The sequence below is a fragment of the Elgaria multicarinata genome, chromosome 7 (assembly GCF_023053635.1).
Source record: "Elgaria multicarinata webbii isolate HBS135686 ecotype San Diego chromosome 7, rElgMul1.1.pri, whole genome shotgun sequence".
NCBI lineage: Eukaryota > Metazoa > Chordata > Lepidosauria > Squamata > Anguidae > Elgaria > Elgaria multicarinata.
In genome coordinates, this window is record NC_086177.1 from 63,634,669 (window position 1) to 63,652,280 (window position 17,612).

Below are 17,612 nucleotides of genomic sequence, written 5' to 3' on the forward strand. Positions count from 1 at the left end.
CCATAAGATTCTGCAGGAGGTGATAGTGTAGGTCAGCTTGACCCTTTTAAGCCTATCTTGTTCTCCTTATTCCTCTGGTATATTCTGAGGGGTTGAATGATCTCTGTGAGGCTCAGAAGAAAACTGACATTTTCTTACCATGAATTTTTGTTCTCTGAGTATCACAAAATGTCTTCTTGTCTCTTCTCTTCCAGTGTAAGCCATATTTTCTTCAGAGGCTTCTGCTAGCGACCTTTATGTGGGTGTGGTAGATGGGGCCTACTTGGAGTTCCAAGTATGGTACTCCTATTTTATGTATTTTTATGTGCACACAATCTGTCATAGTTTTTGCTGTAAGAAAAATTCCATTTTCCCTGGCCAGTTGTTATTAAAAAACAAAACAAAAACCTTAGCCAGAACTTTTATTCCAAGGCTACAAGGGAATGATAATGAGAGGAGTGAGGGAGGGATGAAGCGAACGAAGAGGTAGGGGCAGATTGCTCACTTGCTCAACAATTGCTCTCCACTTCTTGACAGATCCATCATATAGCCTGCTGACGAATTGACAACCATTGATATACAGAAGTGTGTTCTCGTTTTCCAGTGGAATAATGGTTTTCCATCTGAGCACATTTAATTGACAGAATGATTGCTCCCCCCACCCCCCAGGACACACACACCCCGGTGCTCCTCAGTTGTGTAGCATAGTGATAGTACTAGTCATCATTGGTTTCTCACAAGCAGTTTTTGTTTGTTTCTTATACCCATGAGTCCATTTTAAAGCTGTACCTTATGGTTTTAATTTTTGTAAACTGCCAGAGAACTTGGGCTATTGGGCAGTATAGAAATGAAAATCAATAAATAAATATAGTGCAAGCGAATAAAAGTGTTCAATGCATATATGTTTTAGACATTTCAATTAATAATTTTATTTCTGTGAGACCCTCCACACTTTGACATCTGAAGTGTTTTGGAACATTTATTTCTGTTCCACAACTTCTCCTTTGAGGTGAATTTGCAATATCCTTGGGAGGAGCGACTTCCTGTTTGAAGACAAAGTTTTCACCATTTAACTTTATAGTCTACTTTTTTCTTCTAAAATGTTGAAACATTGCAGCACAAAAGATATACAGAGCATACGACAGTGGAAAGGTCTTGACTTCATGTCCTACTTGTGGGCTTCCCAGAAGTATTTGGTTGGCTACTGTTAGAAACAGTGTCTTATGTGAGATGGATCCACATTTCTGATTCAGCAGGGCTCTGAGGGTCAGTGCTGTGCTTTAATGTCATCACTTGCTGAATTGAGGAACTGTAAAAGGAAATGGCTTTGTCTTACACCCTAAATAGTGAGAAGTAGTTCAAACTGTCCTGTCCTGGTATATAAACCAAATATACTCAAACAGTTTTGCTAGCGTAATATATGTGGGAAAAGTCCTGGGCAACAGGGGGGGAAATCAACGAGAACAGAGAACGAAAAATCCCTATAGAAACATTACAAATACTTGCAGTAAGTTTTGAGATCAAAGAAGATTCATACCTCAGTTAATCCTAATAACACTATCTTATGTTGAATATATGTTTTTATGTATTGGAAAGCTAAAGACGGGACTTGCTGATCATTTACTTGAAGTATGTTGAGGAAGCACAGGGCTTGAGATGCTTTAGGCTTGGTTTTCAGAAAGGTGCAGATCAATGGTAAGAACATAAGAAGTGCCATGCTGGATCAGACCAAGGGTCCATCTAGTCCAGCACTCCGTTCACACAGTGGCCAACCAGTCATTAGCCAGGGATGAACAGGGATGGTACTGCTTGTCTTTTGCAATCCATTGAGCTGCTTCACATTGGTCAACCCATTATAGGCCATTGTTTGAAAAGTGTATTAGTAGACATATTTGTGCTGGCTGTGTTTTACATAATTAAAACACCAATCCTAATTTCATTATAGAAACATGAGATATCATTGCAGAGCTCTGTAGGGTTCTGGTTTGTACACCAATGTGTATTCTGGCCCAGATATGTTGCAGGGAGATTAGTTGGACCTATCCTAGGGCATGAAGGAAACTGGGCATGGGGAGTGCTTCTGGGAAGCTTCTGGGTATAATGTGATCTCTGATTATGATTTTAAAAAAGGCCATAGTTCTCAGTCCTTGTTAAAGGTTCTTTGCAAAAATTCCTCTAGTTTTTTGTTTTTATTTTAAGACATATTTAAAGGAAGAACCTTAAAAGTGAATTTTGTTCCCAGTCAGTGTATGCGTTTGGATTTATAACTTCAACCTTTCCTCCCAAATTATGCCACAGAAGTTTAAAATAGACAGAAAGAGATCCTTAAAAATTGAAATAATTTATGGAATCACCATAGCAAAGATTCAGAATAGAGAGTGAAAAATGTGTATATAACACCCATAGAATAAAACTTGTTTTTCAGATTTCAGAACTCTGAGGCTTGGTCTTTTACCTGCATATAATGCACAATTGTCGCTCTGTGCAACAATTGGACAACAACCTGTTGGGGTAAAATTGCAAGTTCTTGTCTGATTAAGAGATCTGGGGATCTTGAAAGCTTGTAGGTTTTTGTGCTTTTTTTGTTAGCCTAATAAAGGTATTAAAGTAATATGGATTTTGCAAATAAGCACATTTCCTTTGCTATGGATCACATGTTTGCACCTGCATCCCCCTGTCATTATACTAGTACTGCAATAATCTTTTTTAATAAAGAGGAACCCCTAAGAAAGCAAGTGTGGTGTAGTGGTTAAAATGGTGGATTTGGATCAGGGACGCTTGGATCCAAAGTTTAGTCGCCCAGCCCAACATTTATCACAAGATTATTGTGACGATAAAATGAGATAACCCCATGTACATCACACTTGGGAGTATATAAATGTGATCAATATGTATGAGTGATGAACAGTTATTAAATTATTTTTATTTAATTAAAGCAGCATTATTTCTTCAAAAGACTTCAAGACAGCAAACAGTCAATTATAAAAATAAAATACCATAAGCAGCTAAAAACTAAACAAAAAGCATACAAAAAAAATACATTTTCCAACAAATGTAAAATGATTCTTTATTACTTCAACATCATCGGTCAGAGCAAGAGTATTGGCATAAAATGTTGACACGTGTGGTTTCTGTAATTCGCTTTCTTGACTCCAGAGGTTTGCCATTTCATGGAGAAAATCAAACAATTGGGTTAGCAAAAAATGGAAACTATTTAGGTATTCTAGAGCTGTTGAATGAATTTGACCCTTTTTTGGAAGAACATTTCAAAATGTATGGGAATCGAGGAAAGGGGAACCCATCGGGTTTTTCAGCAAATGTTTGTGAGGAATTTATTGAATTAATGGGACATCATGTTCTTTGTGTTATTCTTGAAGAAATAAAAGAATCCAAGTATTATTCAATAAGTGTGGATTCCACTCCAGACATCTCACACCCTGATCAACTGACATTTACTGTCCGGTATATTCGAGGATGTGAGCCTGTTGAACGTTTTCTTAAGTTTATCCCCATCTTTTCTCATGGAGCAAAGAATCTAGCAGACACTGTTGTGGATTTCCTTAATGAGAACAAAATTCCACTATCAAACTGCTGTGTTCAGTTGTATGACAATGCCTCAAATATGTCTGGACGCTATACTGGATTGCAAGCACAGATTAATCAACTGAATGAGTTCGCCATGTATGTCCCCTGTGCAGGACACAGCCTGAACTTGGTGGGAGTAAGAGCGGCAGAGTGTTGTATACAGACTGTAAAATTCTTGACTTTGTTCAGCGTCTGTATTCCTTTTTCTCTGCTTCTACATATCGATGGAACGTTCTGGCATCATCTTTAGGAAAAAATGTTGTGGTCAAGCGTCTGTCTGACACAAGATGGTCGTCACATTTTGATGCTGTTCATGCTCTATATGGCGGTTTCGAGAAAATTAAAGATGCACTGGATTCTGTATCTGCTGACACTGAACAGGAAGTGAACACAAAGTGAGAGGCAGAAGGATCGAGCGAGAAAATGGAGAACCTGGAAACGATCTTCCTCAGAATTCTTTGGAATGACATTCTTGGAAGAGTGGACAAAACAAGTAAGGGCCTGCAGTCAAAGGATGTGAACATACTTGTTGCCATGAATCTTCTTGAGTCTCTAAAAACCTATCTTCAGGAAATTAGACACAAATTTAGTGAATACAAATTGAAAGCCAGAAGTAGGTGTCAGATTATAGAGATGTGAAAAAACAGGGACAAAAGTGAAGTGTACTTCTTACTAGATATGATGGATCAGAAGAAGAGGTACTTCTCAGTAAAAGTGAAAAGTTCAAGGTGGAAACATTCCTTACTGTTCTGGAGAACGTTCATTTTCAAGACTGAAACTTATAAAAAATCAGCTTTGCAGCACAATGGGGCAGCAGCGCTTGAACTGGCTTTCACTCATGTGGATGGAAAATGACATCCTGAAGACCATTGACTTCAAGCCAATTATAAAGGAATTCTCTGCAAAGAAATTTCACAAATGTTTGTGTTGAACGCTTGATCAATAATAAATAATTCATAGTAATTTCATACTGTGCACCTGTGCCATCTCCGTCAGTATGATTTACCAACTAAGTACTATTTTTATGTTGAAATTTTTGTTTTTCAAGTTCAAGGCTCATGTTATATTGTCCAAACGTTTGTATTGATTAATCTTTGCTGTACAGCATGGTTTTTTTAATGTCAAAGCACTGATTTTGTTGGAGGTACCAATAAATATAAGTTTATTTTATCAATAATTTACATTTTTATTCCTGTGTGTGGTTGTGTAGGCAGGTCCCAGTGCGCTGCTTTGCCCGGAGGCCTATAATGCTGTTAAGACGGCCCTGCTTTCTACCTGTCCTTTCTTAGCGCCTGCTTGCAGTCTCGAGCAACTGCTCTTCATTATTTGGGGGCAGATGGAGGGAAGAGAGAGAATGTTCTACAAAACTGCATGTACTGTGTAGTTTGGGCCTTTAAACAGATCCAGTATGCCTATGTGTTGTGCTTGGGAATCTGTTTCCAAGTTCAAAATACCTTGCATAAAATATCCATAAGACTGCTGCTGTTGCATTCTTATGGACATTTTGTAAACCACAATGACCCATTAACCAGAGCTTTGATTTGTAGAATCCACGAATGCAAGGACACCAGTGTAAAATGGTTTCGTCACAGCAAGTTTCTCTTTTATTAAATAGTATTGTGGGTTTTTTTAATTCCTAGTTATGCAGCCACCTTATTTTCAGTTGTTAATTTTAGAGGGGTTGGTGCAGATTTGTGAAATCCAGTGGCAAACACATTAGGCTAGAACTGCCAATCTTTTTTTAAAAAGAAAGATGGACGATCATCTAAGCAGGTGGCCACTGATATTTTGATTAGGTTCAACCAGGTAATATAAAAACTTGTTTTAGCACAGGCAGGCTGGAACAGCTTGCAGTTGGGGTTGGATGAGTGTAACCTGTGAAACCTGTTTTGCTTCATAAAATATGTTTATGATCAGAGTTGGAGACTGTAACCTATTTAACTCTAAGAAGACCACAGCTTCTTTTCTCCATATTTTCTTTCTAATTTCTAGTACCCATGGTGTTGCCTCCCCAAAAATATTATATCTTTAGAAAAGCAGAATTTTCCTTAAATCATTGGAATAATCTGAAGATAAAATGGTCCTCTAGATGATAACCAATTAAATCTTCTCTTCTTTTCTAAAAATTCTGGCCATTTGTGTAGGTGATAAAGGTAGCATTTTGTTCCTCAGAGACTTATGGAATTCGAAGAAAAACTGAATGCTCTGGGGGACTTTCCAGGTGACAGGGCTGGTAATCCTGCTGAGATCCTAGTATTGTTAAGGAACAGATGAGATAAGATGAGATGGGCTGTTGACACAATTGCCCCTAAACGTCTTCTCCATTGTTGTGGATCCCAGTAGCCCTGTTTCTCAGTGGACACATACGGGCAGTGAAGCAGAACAGAAAACTCCTTGCAAAATCTATTGGACACAGGCTATGAACATGCCAACTACGCAGATGTGAGGGCAGTAAATAAGGATTTCTTCACTGCTTTCATTGCATCTTTGAGTAACCAGCTAGCAAAGTTGTTCCATGCAGTTTGGAATCTTTTAACACTAAATGGAGTATTACAGCCCAGCTACACTTACTGTGTCGTATTTGCAATGGACTTTGGGGATTAAATTGCTCATTTTTGTACTAACCTGAATGCAATAGGTGTTATGAGTCCAGTTCTCTATCTGGTTCAGATTTATAGAATCTATTTCTGCTTTCGAGGTGCAATAATGTGAACAGGATACAAGGTGATGCACCCAACTACAGGTTGGGTGGCTACTTGCTTACTCAATCTTTGTCCTTCATGGCTAATTCCAACTTGCTAAAAGTGACTGATTGGATCAGTCCAGTATGTGATAAATGCCTTGCTGCGGGAGAGGCAGGTGCTCGATGCCCTGAAGGAGGTGGTGGTGTGCCCAATTCTCAAGAAACCTATACTGGACGGCAGAGGTTCTTAATAAATACCGCCTGGTCACTAAAAGCCCTTTCTTAGGGACAGAAAACATCTCCCTATCCACTTTCTCCACACCATGCATAATTGTGTACACCCTCTTACTCACCTTTTTATAAGCAAAACAATCTCAGTTGCTGTAATCTTTCTTGATAGGGGAGGTGCTCCAGCCCCTTGATCATTTTACTTTCTCTTTTCTGCACTTATTCCAACTCTAAAATAACTTTTTTTAGGTGTGGTACACAGTATTCTAAGTGTGGTCTCAACACAGATTTGTATAAAGGCAGTATGACATTCACAGTTTTATTTTCAATTCATTTTTTAATTATACCTGACATGGAATTTGTCTTTTTCACAGCCTCTGCACACTGGGTTGACATTTTCATCGAGCTCTCTATCACAAGTCCTAGATCTCTTTCTTGGTCAGTCACTACTAGCTCAGATCCACAGCTTATATTTGGAAGTTGAGATTTTTTTGCCTCAGTGTTTACACTTGCTTACATTGAATTGCACCTGCCATTTTGATGCTCAGGTTTAGAGAGATCCTTTTGGAGCCCCTTGCAACTATGTTAAAAAACACACAACCCTAAATAATTTGGTGTCGTCAGCAATCATGGCCACTTGACTGCTAATTCAAGATCATTTATCAGTAAATTGAAAAGCATTGGTCCCAATAAATATCACTGTGGAACCTGTTTACATTTCTCCATTGGGAAAATTTCCCTTTTATTCATACTGTTTTCTGTTTTTTAATCAGTTACTGATCCTTAGAGAGCTTCTCTTATTCCACTGCTGCTAAATTTGCTGAGTAGTCTTTGGTGAGGGACTTCAACAAAGTCCAAGTAAACAATTTCGTCTGGATCACCCACTCTTACAACGCTTCCTGGTTTGAAGGCTCCCTGATTTCATTTTCCATCTCAGGATCACCTAGGTGGCTTTTTTTGGAAGAGCAAAGCAAATGGCTTTCTCCTGACAGCTGCAGTTGCAGCGAGAGGTTTTAGTAGCTGAGCATGCTGGAGGAGCACAGTTGCTAAAATAATGAGCTATGAATCAGGAAGTCCCTGATTTGAATCTTGTCTCTGCCATGAAGTCACTAGGTGGCCAAGGCAAGCATTTCTTTCTCAGCAAACTTATCTCCAGTATGGGATTTGTACTACTGATATAGTACATGGAATCGTACTTATGATTTGTTGTTCAGTTAACTGCTGAGTTGTTTAGCCCCTAAACAATCCACCAGTCTGGGTTCACATGTCATGCTGCACAACCTATGAAGGTGCCAATTGTTGGCTGTGCTATAAAGTGGAAGAGGTGGGCACACTGCAGACAGTGCAGCACACATGCCCAACAACCCTTCAGTTTTTAAACCAATGGGTTGTCATTATATGCAAACCAATGTTTTTTGCAAGATAATGCATGTGAAGCAAAACGCCTGATGGTGGTAGTTCACTGTTGTGACACTCACTTTTAATACCCTAAAGGACTAGTCACTTTTTGTCGACCTAATTTACTTTAAGTTGTTTTCATGAGGATAAATTTGATAAGAATTGGAGTATACATTTTGACCAAAGAAAGAGTTATAGAAATGATAACTAATGGATATTTTGTAGGTGTTACTTCATGGTGTTTTCCCTTAGCTTTTGAAATAGCGTGGAATAAATAATTGTAAATAATTTTTTCTGCCTGTGATAATCAACTTGCCATTGCTTGAAGAGGTATTGCCAATTTGTTTTTTCTATGATGTTACCCTCAATTTTCCAATGGATTTCCATTTTTAACAATGACACGCAGACTGGAGTTGTGCCAATACATACTGTTGGCATTAAACTTTAAAAAAACTTTTTAGTTAACACTAAAAAAAGAAGTCCTTGGCCCTAGGCCCTTCACATAGAGATAATTAACCTATGCCAATGTGATAAGGCAGTAAGATCTCACTTCTTTGATAATGATTCATAACATTAAAGTTATAACCACATTTCAAATGTTTGCTAATCGCTGTTCTGAAAAGATGGGGTGGTGGCTCTAACTAAATTCTTATCTAATGAGCTTTAATCTGATTTAAGTTTCACTGCATTTATGTCATTTTTCTCCACTGTTTGTCATAGCTGGTACATAATATTAGCGTATAATGCATTAAACACTGGACTTTACAGAGATGCATTTTTCATAGTAGTTGACTTGGAGGATTGTGGCTTTCTGCTGTTGAGGTGGGCAGATGATGAATGGAGAGATGTGGTCCATGTGAGCTAGTGTGCTTTAGTAGGTAGGCCTACTGGACTTGGTTTCTAATCTTTGCACATACACGTGGCTGGCCTTGGGAAAATCAATATGTCTCAATATTTTGCTTTGGTTCCATAATATCACTAAAGCTGCAGTTCACCATGAAATTACTAAGGAGTAAATACCATTTATTTTAGTGGGGTTTACTTCTGAGTAAGTATGCAATCTATCACTTTGTACTGGAAATTATACTGGACTTTATACACTCTATACTGGACATTATACTGGAAAAGACAATATTTTGTTCCTAATTTCATGCTGTAGCCATCAGTTGCAATCATTAATAAAGTTGTGGAAAACTTTCATGATTGAGTAATATATTTATTGAGTCATACTTTTTTTTCTTTTTCTTTTTTTACTGTTTGCCTCCATCTGAAAGAGTTTAGCGACTCACATACAGTAGCCCATAGGACCCAAAGTCTTACCATGTCAACGTTTTTCCTAGACTTGACATGAAAGCAACAGACTGCTGGGAGATAATTGGGAGAGTGTGCAGAATGGTGGCTCTTGTGGTGTTGTTGAATGGTGGCTCTTGTACAGTTGTGTGCATGTATGAGAGAGGAAGAGGAATGCAGTTCTATTTTGTAGTGTAAAGAAGCAATCTTGTATGCTAATGAAATTGAAAACACCACAAGTATAAAAAGCATAATTGTCAAGGAAGGCCTATGTGACAGATGAATTTTATCTGGGCTTGCCACTGTGGGAAAAATTAAGGAACTGGTGATTTATCAGTCTCGTTGTTTGTTTATCATGGTTAACTCTGCCCACGCATAGCTATATAATCTTTCACCTATTTAATCTTTCACATTCTGACTGTTGCCTCTCTGTGGTTTTATACTTTGAAGAAAACAGGTGTCACCCCACAAGCACTGCACACACAAACAACTAAAATTGAAAATGTGGGTGTGCACCACACTTGAATCCTCCTATTTCTTCCACCTATAATAATATCTTCACAGATGGTATCTGAAAAAGAAAACAATTCTACAATGTTTAACTGAATGCTTTAGAAATGGGGAAAACTGCAAAGGCAAAATGAAATGTATCGGTAAGATCTTGGTTTTAAATAGTGGACTATACTTAGTTGTAAATGTCCTATTCCATCTTTTCCATGCACAAAGGAGGAGCTGATTGACGCAGAATATGGTATAATGATATGAGCTACAGCATGTACCGAGCATATGCAGCACTGTTTTGAGTATGCACCCCTCAATTACAGGAGTGTTGCTAGGTTGTTAACAGATCTGGGGCATAGGCCCATAACACAAATTTGCATTTGCTTATCAATCCAAAGCGGGAAGAGGAGTCAGTGCACACCTCTAATATGTGTGTGTGTGTGTATAGATGCATACATACATTAGATGTGTGCACATTCTGCTTCTGCTCAGGCCAGTTTGGAGTCTGATCACTTCAGCTCGATATCAAACCTGAGTCAAGGTTCATAAAACCATCTTTATGCTTCCTCTTGGTCAGAACTGAATTATAATTGCGGGCACAATACCTTTTAGGGGGGATTACACCTGCCCAATATCAGAAAAACAGGTGCAGGGCTTTGGAGCTTTGTGTCTTTATATTTTGATTTTCCTTTAAAAGGAAGTGCCACTAACGTTTTTATTCCTTGGACGAATTGCTAATCTACTACAAATCATCCAAAGATCTACCAGTAGATCCAGATCTACCTTCTGCCCACCCCTGCATTACAGGATAGAAGAGAGCATCTCAGAACAGCCATGTCAGTAGTTCAGACCATCTCTGTGTTCCTGAGATCAACTAGGGTATTGGCAGGACTGCCAGACATATGAGAAGGAGAATGCCCAAGAGACATCTGGAAACCATCTGCTGAGGTCCCATCACCCTTGCAGAGATTTGAAATTTCCATGAACATATGTCTAACCACATAGCAGTCTGCTGATAACAAAATCACATCAGACTAGAATAGGGGGGAAAAACAGAGAGTACAAAGGCTGTAGTGTACCAGCAGGCATGGGAAAGGTAGACTCGGCCAGGAGAAGATTGTCTGATTTTTGTAAGAGCGCAAGTGGGGGAAGAATCCTACAGAAAAGTTGATAGATGTCCAAAAAGGGAGTGTGGTGAGGAAGAACCTGCAGAGAAACTGTAAAAACAAATTGGGAAAGTAATGTGGCAAGATACATAGATTGATAGAATGGGGAATAGAATCTAGTACTATTTTTGCCTTCTCTGGAACTTTAGGAGGCGGTGTCATAAGGTCCTATTACTTTCTCCATTTTGGAGATGAACACAATTGGCCCCCATGTCAGTGAGCTTAAAAAGACACTGCAATGTTTAGACAGGAATTAGAACATATTGGTAAGACGAGCAAGTAGAATCACAACATCTCACTCATTTCATATGGTTTCATGTGTCAAAAATGTCACCATCATTTAGAAGTTGGCAAATACTTAGTACTGGTTAAAAGTGATTTAGAAAGAAATGTGAGAAGCTAAACAGACTTTGGGTTTGGCACAGTTAGCATGTTGAAATACCAGATTAACTCAAGATGATGTGTGCAATATGGAAACCTAAGTAGGTGCAAACATACACTTACATCTGCAGACGTAAATTGGGTAAGGTTTACATTACCTTTTCTCGATACCTACTTCTGAACAAATTGAATTCCTTTTCAAATATATTTGGCATACATTGCAAGTATTTGACATACAATACAGTACTATGGGGGAATTGCTATAGCAAGTAATAGGCAAGAACAGCATTGGAGATTCCCTTTTGTTGCTGAATTATACTTAAAACGGTACTGGTAGTACTATGTGCCAACCTCTTCTCCTAATTGCATGATTAGGGTTAGAGGGAATGCTTGGGTTGTAAAGAACATTAAACATCTGTGCATGTTTTACTATGTTAATTTTTAATGCATTGTTTAAATGTGAGTTTCATAGAATTTGAATTTTAATCTATTACCATGTCATTTTTTCTTAATAGTGATAGTGAAGTGGTAGGATAAGAGGTGTATATAATTAAGCATACATAGCAAGAGAATATATGGGAGGCCATGCTTTCATACGCACAGAATCTCCAATCCCTAGGATACTGGCTAATGCCCCAGTCCAGTTCCATGTGCACTCAGATCAGTATACATGCACAGATTTGTGCCCTCTATTGGAATGAATGTGGGAGCTTCACATCCTTATTGGAGTACCTATACTCATTCCAATTGAGTATAGGTACTCCAATGAGGAGTACCTATAATTTTTTTAATAGACATTTTCTTGTTTAAAATAAAGATGGAGGACCAAGCTACAATTCTGGTAGCCCTTTTATGCCATGAAAAGTAACTTTGGGAGGAAGGGATTGCCAGTGCATTTGAAATCAGGGAGCAAAAAGATGCTTGGGGGCAATGGAATTTAGAATGGGGAAAGTTTAAGCTCCCTTTCTCTGTCTATTTCTCTAGCTCTCATTGTCCCCTTCTCAAAGTAGTCTTTGGCCGTTGCTAGACCAGGCGTTAGCACAGTGTGAGGCCCTGTTTCCCTCCTGTGCATCCAGATGACACACAGGGGAATCTGGGGTCAGGCCGCGCTAAAACATGCCTTAACCTGGCATAAGCGGATTTGCTTATGGCCCGTTTTTTCCGCAGCCCCGGCCTGAGGCTGGGGCTGCGGAACGTCTAGCAGGGTCCGTGGCTTTTTGAGGCTGCTTGCTTACTCGTGAGTAGCCGGGAGAAGCCACGGACTGGGCACAGAGCTCATAGAAGCGCTGTGCCCATCAGGCCGGGGGGGATCCCGGGGGGGAGATAGGGGCCATGGGGGAAGGCCGGACCCAGCAGGAGAGAGGGGGGGGAGAAGAGTGGGCATCGGGGATGGCAAGGGGGGGAAGAACAGCGGGCATTGGGGATGGCAAGGGGGGTAAGAACAGCGGGCATCGGGATGGCAAGGGGGGAAGAACAGCGGGCATTGGGGATGGCAAGGGGGAAGAACAGCGGGCATTGGGGATGGCAAGGGGGGAAGAACAGCGGGCATTGGGATGGCAAGGGGGGAAGAACAGCGGGCATCGGGGATGGCAAGGGGGGAAGAACAACGGGCATCGGGGATGGCAAGGGGGGAAGAACAGGAGGCATCGGGGTGGCAAGTGGGGGCGGGTGGGGGAAGCGCAGGCATCGGGTCTGGCAAGTGGGGGGGAGAAGGTCAGGGACTGGGACAGGCCTGGCGGATGGGGGGAGGACGAGTGAGCAAGCAGGGGGAGCGGGGGGGCCTTTATTTTTTTTAAGAAAATCACCTACCTTTTGGCGGTGCGCTCCGGCGCACATGGCCCTTTAAGGAAAAAAAATGGCAGACGCAATGGGGCTTCCCCTTGCCCCGTTGCGTCTTACGTCTAGAAGACGGCGACGGCGCGCGCTAGCTGTAGCGCGCCGTTGCCCCTCCTCCCTGCCGGATTATCCGGCAGGTCTAGCAAGGCCCTTTGTATCAAGCAAAGGTCTGTTGGGCTACCATTATACATGTGTATTATGTGAAGTTTGGGCCTTATATTTTCATTCTCTCTTTCTTGTGAGGTTCTTGCAGTCTATGCAGTATTTTGTGTAAATAAAATTACACGGGGTTGCACTCCCCCTAAAGGATCGGGTCCGTAGTTTGGGGGTGCTCTTGGATCCAGAACTGTCACTTGAGGCACAGGTGAACTCAGTGGCAAAGAGCACCTTTTATCAGCTCAGGTTGATATACCAGCTGCGCCCTTATCTGGACAGAGATAGCTTAGCTACAGTTATCCATGCTCTGATAACCTCTGGTTTGGATTACTGCAATGCGTTATACATGGGGCTGCCTTTGAAAACGGTCCGGAAACTTCAACTGGTGCAAAACAGGGCAGCACGCTTACTAACAGGGACTGGCCGACGAGACCACATTACGCCAGTCCTTTTCCAGCTTCATTGGCTGCCAGTCCAGGTCCGGGCCCGATTCAAAGTGCTGGTATTAACATTTAAAGCCCTAAACGGCTTGGGGCCAGGTTATCTGAAGGAACGCCTCCTCCCATATGTACCTGCCCGGACCCTAAGGTCATCTTCAGGGGTCCTTCTCTGTGAGCCCCTGCCAAAGGAAGTGAGGCAGGTGGCTACCAGGAGGAGGGCCTTCTCTGCTGTGGCACCTTGGCTGTGGAATGAGCTCCCTAAGGAGGTTCGCTTGGCACCTACATTATATGCTTTTAGACGCCAGGTGAAGACCTTTTTATTCTCCCAACATTTTAACAATCTATAAATTTTAAATAACATGGTTTTAAATTTGTAATTTTCCATTGCTGCTGTTTTTATCTGGTTGAGCTTTTATATTGTATTTTATATTATGGTTTTATACTGTTGTTTTATACTTTGAATGGTTTTAATTTTTGTGAACCGCCCAGAGAGCTCCGGCTATTGGGCGGTATAGAAATGTAATAAATAAATAAAATAAATAAAATAAATATAGACAGTACATATATTTGTTACGCTTGTAATGCAAGAAGTACCTTATTAAATAAGCGTTTTAACATGAGAAACTGTTTGGCATATTTTGAGTTTTCTCTAGCTTCAAGGTATGGAAAAATACTTATTAGGAAGTTTCACTAGTTTAATGCCATCATTTCTATTATTATTTATAATAATTAAGTGTGGAAGAGAAGTCGGAACGTGTATTTAGATAATAGAATAATACTTTGCATTACTAATTGATAGAGAAATTGTATCTGGTTCGGGGTCAAGGCTACAGGCCTGTAGAGATACTTCAAGCTGTACCATGTTGCTAGCTAGAGGTGTCATAAAGGAGCAGAGCCCTGGCTTACCATTTCAGACAATGGACCAGTTCTAATATCATGACAAGCCACTGTGGGTAATGCGAGGCTTGTTTAACCCTCACATAACCCATGGACTGTTAGGCTTATGTGAGAGTTATTTAATCCTTGCACAACTCCTGACACTCCTGGCTTGCATGACATGACAAGCTATGGCAACCGCTGGCTGGAGCTTGCATATTCATAATGATGTCTGGCATGCGCCACGGCAGCCCCGAGGGTTAGGTAACCCATGGTGGCTTGCTGTGATGTATGAACTCAGTCACTGAGAGTGGTGTGAAACTTTGTGCCTTTTGCCTCATTACTCTGGTAGTCTTTGTTCCTGAGCCCCCAAGATGAAGACTTTAGCTCCCTGCTGGTATCATTGGAATCACTGATTTGTGGAGCACAGTTTAGCTATGGCCAAAGTAGCTAATCATGCAAACACAAAGCAGGCAGACATCTCTGTGGGTGGGTACTAAAAGAAGCATTCAATTATATACATTATTTTTTTCAGCACACTACCAGTTCTTTCATGGTAAGCAATTTGGGAATTAACTTACTCAGAGGTAGGACAAATGATAGATAGGACAGGGAAAGCTATCAGCATGATTTGGGATGATTAGCAGCAGCAAGTAGATGGTCAGTCATTTCAGCTCAGGGAAATTTGCTTGTAGTTTGTTTCAAACTTACTGGCGAGGAAGTTTGGGACAGGTAAATCTACACACCTGATAGTTGAGCAAAAAGGCAGCCTTGCCTGGCAGGCACTTTGGACTGGTTTGCACATCACACTAAACCATGCTGAGAATAAGCCACTGTGGATTGTTCGTTTGTTTGCTCACCCACATTACTCCCGACAGACAATTGGGCATTCTGCAGCTTGACTTGGCTTGTTTTCCCTTACTCCTCCCACCTGCTTCTTTCCCATATCCCAGGGGGCTTTGCGGTACAACTCCTCTCATATCTTCATATGTCCTTCTTTTCATATGTTAAACTTTTCTGTCTGATTCAACCCCTCACCCCCGCTCACGACCCCTTTTCAGAGCAATCGCAGCGTTTGCACCTTCTTTTTATTTGCCTTTTTTGGTGCTCTGTTCGTATTGTTGTTGTTTTTGGGTGCATCTCAAGTGCTAGAACAGAGTTGTGATTTAAAAAAAAAAAAAACCCTCAGTCCTTCACAAGTGCACAAATTCTTCTGTCTGCTGTGTCCAGTCTACAGTAGTACAATTGACTTCTCACTTTCCTTGTAAATTACCTACTCCACTTTGGCGCTTCACTTGACAGCGAACTTGTTTTTATTTGGCATGCTTCCTTCGAGTAATTGTTTTGTACGTCGGCACAGCAAAAATAAACTTCAGATAATTCTGCAGCAATCATAGCTGCCTCAAAAGCTCCGTCTTGTACAGCCACCACTTTTGGAGTTTGCTGTCTCCTGCTCATTCACTACTTCCACTTTGTATCCACTTTGTTAAATAGTCTGAGAATGCCTTGCCCTATTCCCAGGGTGTTGAGTTAAAACTCTTTATTGTCGGATTAAAACTGTGGGTTGTTTAACCCTCAACAACCCAGAGTGCCAGATTTGGATGTCACAACTAATAACCCAGGAAAACCCCATTGTTTAGCAAAGCATGGCCCTGTCAATTCATGGATGGTTTTACCGCTGAACTGGTGTTACCCAGGGCCTTGCTAGACGGAGGTTTAGCCCGGTGCTTGCCCCGGGCTCGCCCCTGTGCATCCAGATGAGGCACAGGGGATCCCGGGGTCAGGCAGGGGTGAAACATCCCTGGGCGCGGGATAAATGAATCCCCATTTAGCCCGGTTTTGCCCGCAGTCCCGGCCTGAGGCTGGGACCGTGGGCGTGTGGACTGTTCCGCCGCTTTTCCTGGCTACTGCACTTATACGCGAGAAGCCGGGAAAAGCGGTGGACAGGCCACAGCGCTTCCGCCCCCTTCCCCTGATTCCCCCCCACGACTTCCCCTGGCCTCCAGTCCCCCCCCCCGTCCCCACATCCATGTCTCAACCCCCCGTCCCCACCTCCTGTGTTCTGCCGCCGCCGCCTCCACTGTCCCCAGCCAGCGTTTCCTGTTGTTGCCATGTCTGGCCTGCAGGACATGGCGACAACAAAAAACGCTGGCTGAGGACAGTGGCGGCGGCAGTGGGACAGAGTGGCTGGGGACATCAGCGGCGCAGTGGTGGCAGGACACAGGAGGTGGGGACAGGGGGGATCACAGGCCAGTGGAGGTCGTGGGGGGGAAATCGGGGGATGGGGACGGGGGGACCCTCTTTTTTTAAAAAAAAAACCCACCACCTTATCTTTCCGGTGGTGTGCTCCTGTGCACACCGGCCCCTTTAACAACAACAACAACAACAATGGCGGACACGATGGGGCTTCATCGCGTCTGACGTGTAGATAGGCACGACAGCCCGTGCTAATTGTAGCGTGGCCTCGCTGCACCTGAAGCACCGATTTTCAGGTAGGTCTAGCAAGGCCTCCAGTCTGTTACTCCTTTGCTGTATCAGCTGCACTGGCTGCTGGTCCATTTTTGTATACAATGAACTACCATTATATAAAGGAAAGCTGCTCCACTCTGATAATTTGGTGAGCCCCTTTTGCATATACTACCACCTTCTGAAATGTAAACAATACATTAAGGGAACCTTTTCTGCTGTGGCACCCAGAATGTGGAAGTCAAAAACTCTTTCTTTGCCAGTGTTCTGTTAATGACCATATCTTTGTTTTCTGTCAAGATTTTGATTTATTTGCTGCATAGATTTTTCAGGGAAGAAGCATCTTATCTCAGTAGTAGAGCAAATGCTTTGTCTACAGAAGGTCTCAGGTTCAATACCTAGCACTTCTAGATAGTACTGGAAAAGTCCCCTTTCTGAAATCCTGGGCTAGATGGATCAGTGGTATGACTTGATTATTGGCCCTTATCTACACCAAGCAGGATATTGCACTATGAAAGCAGTAAATAAAAAGCAGGAGCCACACCAAGCGAGATATAGCACTATGAAAGCGGTATATGGCATGTGCCAATGGGTCCCAACAGTTGTCAGTGCACTTCAATACCGCTA

The 17,612-nt window shown here is 41.7% G+C and overlaps 1 protein-coding gene across 1 annotated transcript in view; it reads left to right on the forward strand.

The window, feature by feature from the left end:
• Nucleotides 1–17,612, forward strand: part of SPIDR (scaffold protein involved in DNA repair) — a 218,445-nt gene that overhangs the window by 46,665 nt on the left and 154,168 nt on the right. The window lies entirely within an intron of this gene.